Raw genomic sequence first — 13,457 nt, 5'->3', positions numbered from 1 at the left:
ACCCCCCAGATGTTTTCAGATGTTTGTAAGTAACTTGGGTTAAAATGCATTAGCTAATGGAATTTTTCTCATTGAGTCAAGGGAGACAGGGATTTAGTGGTTTTATCTGTCAGCACTTTCATGCAAAAAACCAAGACACCACAGTTGTAACTCATCTGGCAGGTGACGATGGCCTTTGGCTGGCAGCATTTTCTGGAACTTGGGTTCTGCTGCAAAAACAATACTTGAAGCAGGTCAGTAGGATAAATTTAATGAATCTGAGTCATGAGCCCTTATTTAGGAATAAGGTTCACTGTTCCTATCATATGGGACTGCGCTGCATAAGCTTTTCCCTTATGTCATCATGGCACCTCATGACATTTCAGGTTAGGAAGGGCACTGTGATAATTTCTTCAAGAGGAAAAAAGTGGAAATAGGTATTTAGGGTCTCCTGATTTGTTTTTCTTTGTTTTACCCTGTGTTGGTTTGTTCTCTAAACAGATTTGTTACTATATTATGCCTGTCTTTCCAGCCTGTTAGAGTTCCTTTTGCAAGGTGCAGACCTGTACTGAAAGGGCAGATTATCTCACTTTTGTGGCCCACCATGGATGCTAGTGCAGCAGGTGACAGTGAGTAGTTAGAGAGAGGATGGGTGTGAGTAGCCACTGCCTCTGGTGGTAGCCCTCCCTCATCTCTGTTCAGCTGACCATGAAGTCACATCCTGAGCCACAGGCCTTCAGTTGAAGTGATCAACCACATGTGTGCACCTGTGTGGTGAAACAGTTGGCTTCTGATCAGCAGGAGGAGGATAATGTGGAAAGCAATTCCACTTAGCTTAGTTATTAGTGAAAACAGGAATCTGGGTTTCTTCACCTTTTTTCTGGGCAACAAAATCTGCAATTTTCAGGTGGTATGTGAGTATTTGTACTTGTTAAAGTTCAGATGGCTCACTTGGAGGAATGATGTACATTTGATTTTCTTCCTGTCAACAAAAATTGCTCAATTACAAAACTAAATGGATGTAGACAGAAGTGACAAAATCAACCTGTTGTGTTTATCATTGCAAACTGAGACAAGACGCAAGTATTCTAAGGCTAAACAAATGTTTCACACTAAAATCTGTTTAGTGCTCTCTGCTTCTTTTAAAATACTTTTTTCTTTTTTAATTTAGTGCCAGCTGCTTCTCTTGTCCAGGAGTACAGCAGGCTGCATGAAATAAAGAATTATGTTTGTTGTGTCTTCACAGTGAGCACTCTGCTTCGAAGACTAAAGCAATGCTTATTCAAAACCTGTATTTCTCATGCTTGCATTAGCATTCAGAAATGATAAGCTGTTCTTGTAAGGAAAAGGCTTCCATCTAGATAAGGGTTTTTAACCTTGAAAACTTTATTCAGATTTTGGTACTTTTTCTTCAGGCATTTTGCATTACTCATTAATGGTGCTGTGGATAGGATCCATACTCCCATGGGCAGTAGCAATTGGACAGATTTATCCAACCCAGACACTTTTCTGTTGACACTGTGAAAGTATCTTTTGCCTGTCTAAACATGTAATTTTGGGCCATGTTCACACAGCCTCATCCAGCTGCAGCTCAGTTGTCTGTAGAAAGGACAGCTGAATAGATAGCTACTCATTGATTGGTTGGGTAGATACTCTTTGATTAGCTACCTACAGTCAGTAAAGTTTGTGGCCTTCCTCTGTAGTCATCCTCACTCCTGGAAACTTGATGAAAAGCTCAGCAGAGTAACAGGCTATATAGGATTGTGCAAGTTAAAAGTATTTTTGCTTTTTGAAGTATTTGTCCATGTTTCAAAAACATTGATAAAATATGAATCATTTTGATCATCCCTTGGACAAACCTGCTTATTCTTTAGTCGCTTGCTTTTTTGTTTTGTTTTTTATTCCTCTGATCAAAATATGGGTGGGTATTGATGGATCCCCAGCTAATTCCTGGTATTTGCTTGGGGTCATGCTTTGAACTAAGATGCTCTTGCTTTGTAAATCTCATGCATTGCATTTTTTGGCTAAGTGCAGTTATCTACCCTCTTACAGCTTCATATCTGAACTGTGAACTCTGTGGGTGTGAGTGAAGTTCACTGTAATTGTCATTATCTTTCAAGTAGCCTCCATTCACATGACTTGATAGCTGCCTTTGTTTAAACTAACAGATGGTTAAGTTCTATGCATGCTTTTATTCCACATACAAAAAGGCATCAGAACAAATCAGTCCTGACTCCAACATTTGAAGTATTTAATTATAAAATGCTGAAATGCTAGAAGTAGAGATAATGAACAACAGTGCATTGCCTGAGGTTGAAATGACTGGTAGCTAATATGGGCAGTGTGTAGTTGGCTGTAGGGGAAGGCCACCAGCAGTTGATACGCACTGGACTGTAGCTGTTTTGCAGAGTACATTCCAGTGTTTGTAGGAAATCATATTAGTTTTGGCTCTTTGTCATGGCTAGGTGCCAGAGGTTTGGATTTTTTTAAATACCCGTGTGGGGTTTTTTTCCCCAGTGGAAGAGCTGAAAATAGCACTTGTTCTCTGAATAAGGAATTAGCATCATCACATTTCAGGAGAACAGGGTACTGGTCTGTGTTTTTCAGATAAAGGTGGCAGCAGCAATTTTCTCAGTGCAAGCAAAGAAAGTGAGCCTGGCTCACTTCTGTTCCTAAGCATTGCTGGTGTGGTTCTGATTCTTCTTGAAGACCATGTGAGACAGCTTTTATGGTGTTCCCCAGTAAAGGTTTACTTGGCTGTTCAAGATGAGCAGTGGTTATCCTTGCCAGTGATATGGAGGAAATGTGTCTAGGTGTGGTGGTTTGATCCTGGCGGGAGGCCAGGCACCCACCAAACTCTCTCTTGTCTCTCCCACCCTCAACTAGACAGGAGAGAGAAAATATAGCAGAAGGCTCATGAGCTAAGGACAAGCAGACGTCACTCACCAATTATAGTCACGGGCAAAACATTCACCTTGGAGAAATTAATTGAATTTGCTGCCAATCAAAATCAGAGTAGGATAATGAGAAGTAAAACAAATCTTAAAACACCTTTCCCCCACCTCTCCTCCCTTGCAAGCTTAACTTTATTCCCAATTCCCTACCTCTTTCCCACCAGCAGCACAGGGAGACAGGGAGTAGGGATTAGAAACATGTTGTTTCTGCCTCTGCTTCCTCCTCAGGGGGAGGAGGCCTTCTTCCTCTCCAGTGCACAATCCCTCCCGTGGGAGACTGTTCTCCATGAACTTCTCCAGTGTGAGTTCTTGCCACAGGCTTCAGTTCTTCATGAACTGTTCAAATGTGGATTCCTTCCATGGGGTGCAGTTCTTCAGAAGCAGACTGATCCTGCCAGCATGGGTCCCCCATGGAGTCACTAAGTCCTGCTGAGAAGACTTTTCTTCTCTCCATGAGTCAACATGTCCTTCCAGGAACCTCCATGGGTTATAGGTGGACCTGTGCACCTCCGTGGGCTCCAGGGGCACAGCTGCTTCCCCATGGTCTTCACAATGGGCTGCAGGGGAATCTCATCTTGGGCATGTGGAGCATCTCCTCCCCCTCTTTCTTCATGTACCTGGGTGACTGCAGGGCTGTTCCTCACATTCTCATGCTTCTTTTCTCTGGCCACAAATTACTGCTGCACAATAACATTTTTTTCTTTCTTAAAAATGTTATCTCAGAGACAGTACTGCAGCGAGGCGTATGTGGCCCAAAGGGTCAGTGTCCAGCTAGCCAAGGGTAATGGCCGACACCCAGGGGCAATTCCCTGCCAGCACCCCTCGGCGTCTGGTGGCCTTGGGCTGTGCTGGCTGCGGACAGGCTCTCGCTGGTGGTCTGATGAGAAAAGGAGCAGGACACTCTCCGGGGATGAAGTCGGTTTATTGATGTTCCCAAGAAACCAACCAAGGAGCAACCAACCTGGGGGTGGCCCGGAGTGGAGGGTGGAACAGGGTTATAAAGGGGGTGGGTGTACAAAGGAGGGGTTTACACTGAACCAATAAGGGAGAACCAGGGAGTGAACACAACATAACGGGCATGAGGGAAAACCCAATCAATACAAAGTAAGGGAGGGGCCCTGGGACCACAGCCAATCATAACCCCCCTAGGGAAGAAGATTCTGGCAAAATAGGAGGAGTGGGGATGATTGACTGGGCCCAGGGAGGAGCAACAAATGTACATATAAGGGTATTAGGGGGAGGAGGAATTATATAACAAAAGGGACTGACAATCCCAATGGCGGGAGTTGCCATGGGAACAACATAACAGACAGGTCTATTGCAAGAAAAACAGGGAGGGCAGAACCATTATCAAACAGGGGAGGAAACAATACAGAGAATAGGGGAGCAAACAAATAACAAACACACTACAACACAGTACTACCATTCCTGATTGGCTTGGCCTTGGCCAGCAGTGGGTCTGTCTAGGAGGCAGCTGGTGTTGGTTTCATTGGACATGGGAGAAACTTCTGGCAGCTTCTCATAGAAGCCACTCCTGCAGTCCCCTCAGTAGTAGCAGAACTTTGCCATGTATACTGAATACACAAACATGGGCCACTCTTCTTTGGTCCTTAGGCACCAAAGACTTCAGAAGATGGGCTAATCCTAGGCTGTTCATGAGTTCTGAGGCAGATCTCTGTATCCTTCTCTGCAGGTAGATGCAACCTCCAGTAGCCCTAGCATACCTCTGGTGTTTCTGGTGTTAGTATGTGACAGATAGAAAACGAATGCATTTGAGCAAAACAGCCACTGCTGGTGGTTCTACACTGCCAGTGAAAGTTGACTCTTTCCTATTTGAAATCTCTGACTTCCTCCTGGCTTTTTTTTTTTTTTTTGAGATAAGTTTCTGAAAGCATAAATTTTACAAAGTTTGCTAAGTGATAATTTGTTTATCCTTTTTCTGTAGATTGATGTTTAAGCGAGGCCTTGGTTTTCAAAAACACCTTTGAAATGGATGTGCATTAATGGCTGATGGTGTTCACTGGATATATTTCATGTCTGAGCATTTCTGCAAATAAAGTGGGTGTATTTTGTTCCAGTATTTAGACCAGCCATTTCCTTATCAGATCCTCCCAAGATTTTTTTGTTCCATCCAAGATGGTGAAACTGGCCTTGGAGGACAAATGATATGAACTTTATCAGACCTACAGTTGTTCTTGATTGAAAGCTTTTCCCTGAGAACTTGGCAAGAGCATCAAGATATGTCCCTGTTTCAGCAGAAATGACATATATATTTGTGGGGAAGCTGTGCACATAGCACACAGATAAATTACACTGAAGTAGTCTATTCTCCTTTTCTTGATGGTTTTCCCTTGGGTTGCCTGTCATGGACCCAGTATATCTTTTGGCAGCTGCTTAGTGTCAGCAAGATACTATGCTTAGCATGTGTGACAGTGCTTCAAAGCTTTAAATGAATACAAAAATGGATGGGGGTCAGGATCAGGTCAAAATGAATCTAAATAAGAGGCATACACAAAATAAATTTTATCTGATTTTATTGGTTTAAATCTGGAAAGTGGATAAGTATTCTTTTCACCATTCTTTCAGTTCTTAGGTAGTAATTATGTGCTAATTGTTCTTGTTTTTCTTATGGAGCAAGACTACCATAGCACAATGGAATATACCATATACCATAGCATAATAGAATCATTTGGGAAAGTCCTCTAAGATCATTGAGTCCAATTGTTAACTTAGCCAACACTGTGTTCACCACTATGGGAAAAGGTAGCAGAATCCTTGCGTGGACTTTGGTGTGTCATACTGTACCCAGTCCTAGACACTCTCCATTGTCAACTAGATTATTTATTCTTTTTTATTTGACTTTAAATATTACTGAAATATTATTTCAGCATTGTCCCCTTTACACTTGAGTTTTTATCTTCATCAGGTTTATGCCAGTTTTATTTTTTCCTAGTATTTTGATAGCAGAATTAAGACATTAATATAAGGGCTTAAAGCTGTGTATTTTTTTTAGTTTTTTAGTTTTGATTATTTATTTTTTAGTGGATACTTCATGCTTCATTTGAAATAGTGTTTTAGTTCTAGCTATCCCTTATGAGAACATGGTTTTAACCCTTCAGCTCTCTACAGTCTTGAGTGATTGATTTGTTAGGGATTAAGTGCTTGATTTAAAGTCAGCCAAACAAACAAAGAACCAATTAAAAAAATAAACAACAAACCAACCAACTCCACACTACTTAGAACCAAGCAAGATTTGTTTTCTTTTAGGTATATACTTACTAGGGATTTTAAGAGCATGAAAAGTAGTGTTGTTTTTGATAGAGTTGAAACTGTCTATTTAGCTTTAATTGAAAAATGGGCAGATTATCTTTAAAGTAATCGTTCCAGGACAGGCTAGGAAAGATTCCAGTGATTTAAAAAATATTCTATCCTGCTTATAAAATGAAGACTTGAGATTATTGTGCAGTGTACAAATTTTCAGCTAGCAGAAATCATCAGAATTTAGCAACGCTAAAATAGAGTAAGTAATTTCCTACGGTCACCAGGCTTAGTACTTGGCTGATAAAATACGAAGAGAGAATTCACCAAGTGTCTTAACCACAAAGATCCTTTTTAGAGTTTGAAGCAGTTTTACAGTAAAACTGAGCTTGTAGGCCTAGTACAGCCAATAAAATACTACAATTTAAAAAACCCATAAAGCATTTCTCCACTTCCCTCTGTTTACTAGAAGCAGTGTGTTGTGGTTTAACCCAGCCAGCAACCAAGCCCCACACGGCCACTCACTCTCCCACCAGCAGGGCTGGGGAGAAAGTGGGAAGGATAGAAGGTGAAACATTCATGAGCTGAGATAATGACAGTTTAATAGGGAAATCAAAAGCCACACACACAAGCAAAGCAAAGCAAGGGATTAATTCACAGCTTCCCATGGGCAGGCAGGTGTTCAGCCACCTCCAGGAGAGCGGGGCCCCACCACACGGAACAGTGACTTTAGGAAGACAAGCCCTGTCACTCCAAATATTCCTCCTTCCTCCTTCTTCTCCCCACTTTATATACTGGACATGATGTCATATGGTCTGGAACATCCCTTTGGATATCCCAGTTGGGGTCAACTATCCAGCTGTATCTCCTTCCAATTCCCAGGCACCCTCAATCTACTTGCCAAAATAAAAGCACACAGAAGACCTTGGCTGTGTGTAAGGCCTGGTCAGCAATAATAAAAAGTCTCTATATTATAACAGAGTATCTCTGTATTTATGCTGTGTTCAGCACAAATCCAAAACAGCCCCATAATAGCCACTGTAAAGAAAATTAACTCTATCCTAGCTAAAACTAGCATACAGTATAAAATATTTGTAGAATAATTGGTTTATGTTCTTTTTAAACTGTGTTTTCATTCCTTGTAAATGATAGTATCTCAAGGGAAGAAAAATCTGGTTTTTACAGAGTATTACCCCGTTGTCTGTTATTCATAATTCTTTGCAGTTCTGCTGAAGCAGGTGGTGAATGATACAGCACTGTAATAGTATGGAGATATATCCAAAGGCTGGAATTGTATCTCTACTATTAAGTGTGAATTGGATCATAAAAATATATGAATTATACTGGAGCACTAATTTGTTTGTTTTGTTCACTTTAATTTATTGCTCAAGAATCTTAAGGATGAAACAATCACTTGATTCCATGATTTATCAAAATAGATGATTACTTACTTTTTAATACAACTTCAGTTTATAGCATATCAGAAAGTTGTTGATATGGGGAGGCTGACTGATCATAAATGGAAGTACAGAGAGACTTGGGAAATTAAAGCCAGATTGCCTGTCACAAGAAGATAAATCTGTGAGGGTTTCTGTGCATGCTGATGTCTTGCAAAAATTTAAACAGTAGTGAGCTGGATTTTTACTAAGCCTGACATTTGCAGCCCTTAAATTTTAAAAGACTTACACAGCAGGTATGCAGGTTTTGTGACTACTGCAGTAGTCTGTAGTTTTTATCTAATTTCAAAGATGCTTGGAAAATATTTTGCCTTTTGGTGGTACTTTAATTGTCATGCTGTGTGTGTGCTTAAAGGTGAATCTTGCTTATCTCTGGCATTAACCCAGCAGCCTACCCAGTATTACCCAAAATAGAAAAAAATTTAATATCACCAAATTTTCAACCTGTAGGTTTTGTTCTATGTCACACGCTGTAGCTAAAGAAGTACACAAGGCATAATCACAATTTCTGAAGCTAGTAAAGCTCTGTGCTTTCATTGAAATTTAGGACATAATCCATTCTGAGATGGTCTTTGTTCACCTGCAAATAATCTATGCAGATTATTACACAGCACATGAATATCTCTTAGAGATTACAGTTTTAGATTTCCAGCTGTCTAGTACATTCCTCTCTTCTTCCTTTCCTTCTTTTCATGATTGGAAGATATTCATAAACTAGCACATTATATGTTATAGGTCATGGCAACTCAATCATAACTGCCTTCGTTACCTTTTTATTAAGAAGTGGTGGATTATAATACCAATGTCCAATTGCAGCTGGGTCTGGATGACCTAAACCTTCAGTGGAAAAACAAATATCTGTCATTCTGCATAGAGATAACATGACAGAGTATCTTTTGAGTGACAAATTGATTTGGTTAATCTTGCTGAGCCTTGAGGCTGATGAGTATCACTCAGGTTTCTACCACATGTCTTATATTTGTTAATGGTATTCTTAAATCCTGAACTGAAGGAATTTTCGTAGCTCTGATGTTTGAAGGAAAAAAAAATCTGAAACTTGGGATGCTGGGGAGTGTTACAAAACTGAAAAAACAACCACCAAGTAAGAATTCTAGTATAATTTTGAAAGCCTCATGATTTTGAAGATGAGCTGATAGGTCCTGCCAGTCTTCTACTCGGGCTTTAAGAAAGGATAAAGTTTAATTCAGGAAACTGTAAATAGGAGTGAAGTACTCTGGAAAGGGTCATAAGCTTTAATCTGATAGGAGATTGTGAACGTGCCTACGTGTGGTCAGAAGCAGAGCCAAAGCATCAGGCAAAGAGGACAGGGCTTTGTGGCTGGGCTGAAGAAGTCAGTGTGGGAGTGGCAGTATTACGGTGATTAAGGTGAAGGAGTTTGGGCAAGGTAGTTCTTGCCACAGCACCTACAGCATCCTGACGTCCTGGGGAGTGTGGAGGCCTTTGTGGCTGGCACTACTGGGGATTTTCAGTAGATGCAAGGAGAGCCTCCATCTGTTAAAATGGGAAGGAGTCATGCCCTGGTCAGCGGAATGAGGTTTGGTTTTCCTCTGATCAAGTCAAATTAATAATTTCAAAGTGCAGAAGAGTGAAATGGGAGCACTTGATGTTGGGCCTCCTCTATTACTGACTCTGTTGTGCCATCTTCAGTACCACAAGATCCATTTGTGATTCAGGACATGGTTTGTAAGGGAAAGTATTTTGGGCATTTAAGTAATTTTATTGATTTCTGCTGAGCTCTGGTTCTGCTGGAAGAGTTGGATAGCAGCATGTTGTCCTTCCTGTAGGTGCTTCTTGGCGTTGTTACTTCCAAGTAAAGAGACCATGCCATGAACTAGATTTTAATCTGTTCCCTGCAGGAGCTATGGAAGGAACTCCCTTTGAGTTCCTGCAAGCATGCAGAGCAAGAGCACCTCAGAGACAGCTCATTGGTGATGAGCATGTCCAGCAGAACTGGCCTGTTTTACAAAATTTAAATCTAATTATGGCTATAAACAACCTTTCTTTCATACTGTGATTGGCTTATGAAGTGTCTGTTCAAAGTACAGTGGAAAAGACAAGCACACTAGAGACTATAAAATAGAGTGTGGAGTTACTGAAAGGGAGCCTGAAGTAAAGGACAAACTGAAACTCGGCATGACAGTCCTTGGCAATGGTGATTGCACTAGCTGCAGCCCAATCAATAGTCAACCACAATAGCTACCGAAGAGTTAAACCTGAATGTGAAGAAAGACAAGTGCATGCAGAGGAATAAATTACTCAGTCTGCCACTCACCACATTCAAATCCAGTATTATTGGCTCCCAGGGTGAATTTGTGAATATTGCACTGGAAGGACAGAAGCAACCATAAGGTGGTGAGGTTACTTAAGGGAATGCCAGTGCTGTGAAGTATTATAAAAAGTTTTAAAACCAGGCTTAGTTACTTAATATCTCTCATTTTGCAAGTATCCAATATAAACATGTGCGTTGGATGTGATAGGATTTACTACTTAAACAGAGAATAACTGTGCCAGTGTGTTCTGAGCACATCACAGAATGTACAAAACCCTGGGCTCCAAAGGAAAAACGGCAATTTTAAACTTTACAGTTCCAAGATACATATAACGTGATGCTGCTCTGGAGGTAAAATCAGTCTTGCACAAATTCTGCAGCTTAAGGGGTTTTTGATATTGTAGGTTAAACCTTCTAGTGGAAAATGGGGTAATTAAAGTGACACTAAAATTCTTAACCTACCTGACCTCATGCTAATTCTCTCAACAAATACCAGTATCATGTTCTTAGATAATTCGTCTGCTTTATCTTCTTACAAGGTGGGTGCCTACCAGAAAGATAACTTCCACAATGTGATTAACTTAAAAAGAGAAAAATATACTGCTTTTCATAAGAAAGCTAATGAGGGTCTTCCAGTTCTTTTTCTCATGTAGGATTCACTCGTGTAGGGTAAAGAAGAAAAAGAGCAATAGCTTTGTTCTGCATCCCTCTGCATCTATAGTAGGGACAGTACCATATTCTTTGATGCTTCTAAACTCTGGCCTGCGATGTATTAAAAAGAGATATCTCCAAGATGTGAACAGAAACTGTTCAGTTCTCCTTGGCACCAGGGATACAAGATACAGCACTGTATATGATTTTGGCCCCAAAAGAGGTGAACAAGTTGTGAACTGCAGAGGAAACCAAGAAGAATTCAGAAGAGGTTGAAAAGCGTGCTATGTTAATAAGGGCCAAAAGGAAAAGATTTAATTAGTCTAGAGATGGTAGTTGTACCCCATCCCAAAGCAATTATCCATTTAGTAGGGTGATTCTCTGTCCCCTGCTTCATCCCTGGAAGGAGCTGGAACTGAGCTGCCATCGCTTAAGTGCAAGTGAGTGTTGCTGGGTGATGAAAGCCAGGAGTGCCACTCACCTCCAGAGGCTGCCTAATATCAGTGAGTACCTGAAAGTGCTCAGTGAACAGAGCATGTGCTCTCTGCCAACCTGTTTGACTTCGTATACATGTGCCCAGTTTGAATGTTGCTGCGTTGCTGCAACTTCACATGCCTGAAATAAACCTGGTTCTGCACTCCCTGTGGTGTGGGTAGTCTTGTGCAGCAGATTGGAAGTGCAGGGGTTTTGCTCTGCTGCAACCTGTTGTTGTAGATGAGTAAATGAGGTGTAAGGTATAAGATGAGCGAACCCAAACATGTTGACAAGATGCATCCAAAACTTTGAACATTAGAAACTGGATCTTTGTCCTTTTCTTTGTAACTTTCCCAGACTGTTATTGATGTTGTTTCTATAGCTGCAGTATATTGTAATAGGACCTGATGGGAGACTTAATGGGAATACTTGTCTATGCTTTGAACTCAGTTCTTTTTAGATTTGTAAGTGTGCAGTGCTTCTTCACAGGAAAATTACTGCAAGTTTTGATTTTGGCTACACAGATCTGTCTTGTGGGACACATCAGGGACCATAGGCTTTGGCAAACACTTCATAGTAATGCTTTTCTTTAGTCTTAATAAATTCGAGGACTGTCTACAACCAAGTTTCCTTTTGCTGCTGGTGCTCTGTGCTTATGTTTTCAATTTAGCTTGGTACTTAGGGATGTTGAACCATTAGAGAACACATTTTGACTTAGTCTTCCAAATATGTCATCTGTCTAACAGATGAAATGCATTGTTTGTGGTGATGAGGGAGGAAGTCACCCTTTTTCAATTAAATTAGTTTCTTAATGAGAATGCAACAGAAGAATATTCTGTTTCTTCTTCTGCCTTACTTTCCATGCTCTGCTACAGCTATATGACATCTAAACTTTGAAAACAAACAAATTTAATTTTTACCTTTTCATGTGGTTTTCTTCTTTTCTCTTCGAGTGTATTTCAGTGACCCGTAGAGATGACCATGCTGTCTGGTCTGCTTTAGAGTTGATTAATTCAAAAAGCTTGTCTCTGTCTAGCATCACTACACTCTACAGGTGACTGTTTATATAACTGGAACTGTGTGGTTTAGATGGGGAAGAAGGATTCCAGCTATATTTTGTTTACTCCCTTGTTCACCCTTCAGTCGTGTTTTCTGCTGACATAACTTTGTATTAGCAACTTTTCATTGTGATTGCTTTAAAACTGAGCAAGTTGTTACTTGTTTGAAATGAGAGTTTTGAGCAGCAGTTCCTGAACTTAATTTTGGAAGGCTTTCTCTTAGTGGCCTTTGAGTTTGTCATTAAAGACCATGGCAGGCTTGTGAAAAACTTCAGTTGAAAAGAGCATCCAATGTATCTGAGAAGATCTCAAAGCTGATGACTGAATTATCTGATCTGTCTTCATGAAATCCACAATGTGAGAACAGATATTCTCTGGAAATCATAGAAGATTAATTAAAAACTAAATGCATGGTGAGAAAAAAAAAATGGAACAAGTTGTGTAAGAAAAGTTTCAGGCAGCATGGAAGGATGTGCCTTGTAACATGCCATGTATAATTTTTGAGAACACTGGAGAAAGAAGAGAGGTACTGGAGAGAAATGGGCTTCTGACAGCTGTCAGGTTTGTAGTTACCTTATGAGTATCATCCTCCTCTCATGAGTCAAATGGGCCATTCCTTTGACCAATTAAGCCATTTTTTTAATTCTTATAATTCTGTCTCAGTTGGACAGGAAAAGAAAATTAAGAGGTTGGACTGGGAGGGTGTAATGCTGTATAAAGATATGCCAGCAAATGTTGCATTGTTTCCACAATCTTATCAGTACTTTGTGTGTTATTGGCCTCACTCACCTGATAAACATGGAGCACTGCCTGACCACAGGTTAGTGTCTGCTCAGAAAGGAGAAGCCAGTTCTGGCATCTGCTTCTGGCCCCACTTGTGTGTAAGGACAGGGGTCACTTACTTGCAGGAGGTGTGAATAAAGTATCCACTGTACTCCTGAAACGAGTCAGAGACTGGGCAACTTGTACCTGGACTGGGAAATTTTTGGCAAATGGGCAAAATTGTAATGGATTTGTCTCAGTAAAAGTGGAATAATTTAGGCCTATGATTGAATCCCTACATCGCTGATGCTACAAGTAATTATCCAGCCTAAATTTTTTTTTAATGGTGCAAAGATTTATCTGCAGACAAAGCCCCCACTGAAGATGAAAGACTGGGTTTTTGTCAGGTTATCTGTTGAATGACTCCTTTTCTGAGACTGGCAGACCTCTCTGCAGAGGTACTTGACAGTCATTTTCTGTAATCCAAGTTCATTTGGGTCTAAACTTGCTTTTTCTTCCTGATTTCATTTCATAGTGGTTATTCTTTAATTATGAAACAAACAAAAAAAAAACC

At 40.5% G+C, this 13,457-nt stretch overlaps 1 protein-coding gene across 1 annotated transcript in view; it reads left to right on the top strand.

Annotated features, from left to right (window-relative positions):
- Positions 1-13,457, top strand: part of UST (uronyl 2-sulfotransferase) — a 152,458-nt gene that overhangs the window by 55,676 nt on the left and 83,325 nt on the right. The gene's annotated exons all lie outside the window — the stretch shown is intronic.

The sequence above is a fragment of the Ammospiza nelsoni genome, chromosome 3 (assembly GCF_027579445.1).
Source record: "Ammospiza nelsoni isolate bAmmNel1 chromosome 3, bAmmNel1.pri, whole genome shotgun sequence".
Taxonomy (NCBI): Eukaryota; Metazoa; Chordata; class Aves; order Passeriformes; family Passerellidae; genus Ammospiza; species Ammospiza nelsoni.
Note: the sequence above shows the minus strand (reverse complement) of the source record. Positions and strands in the feature narration are given on the sequence as shown.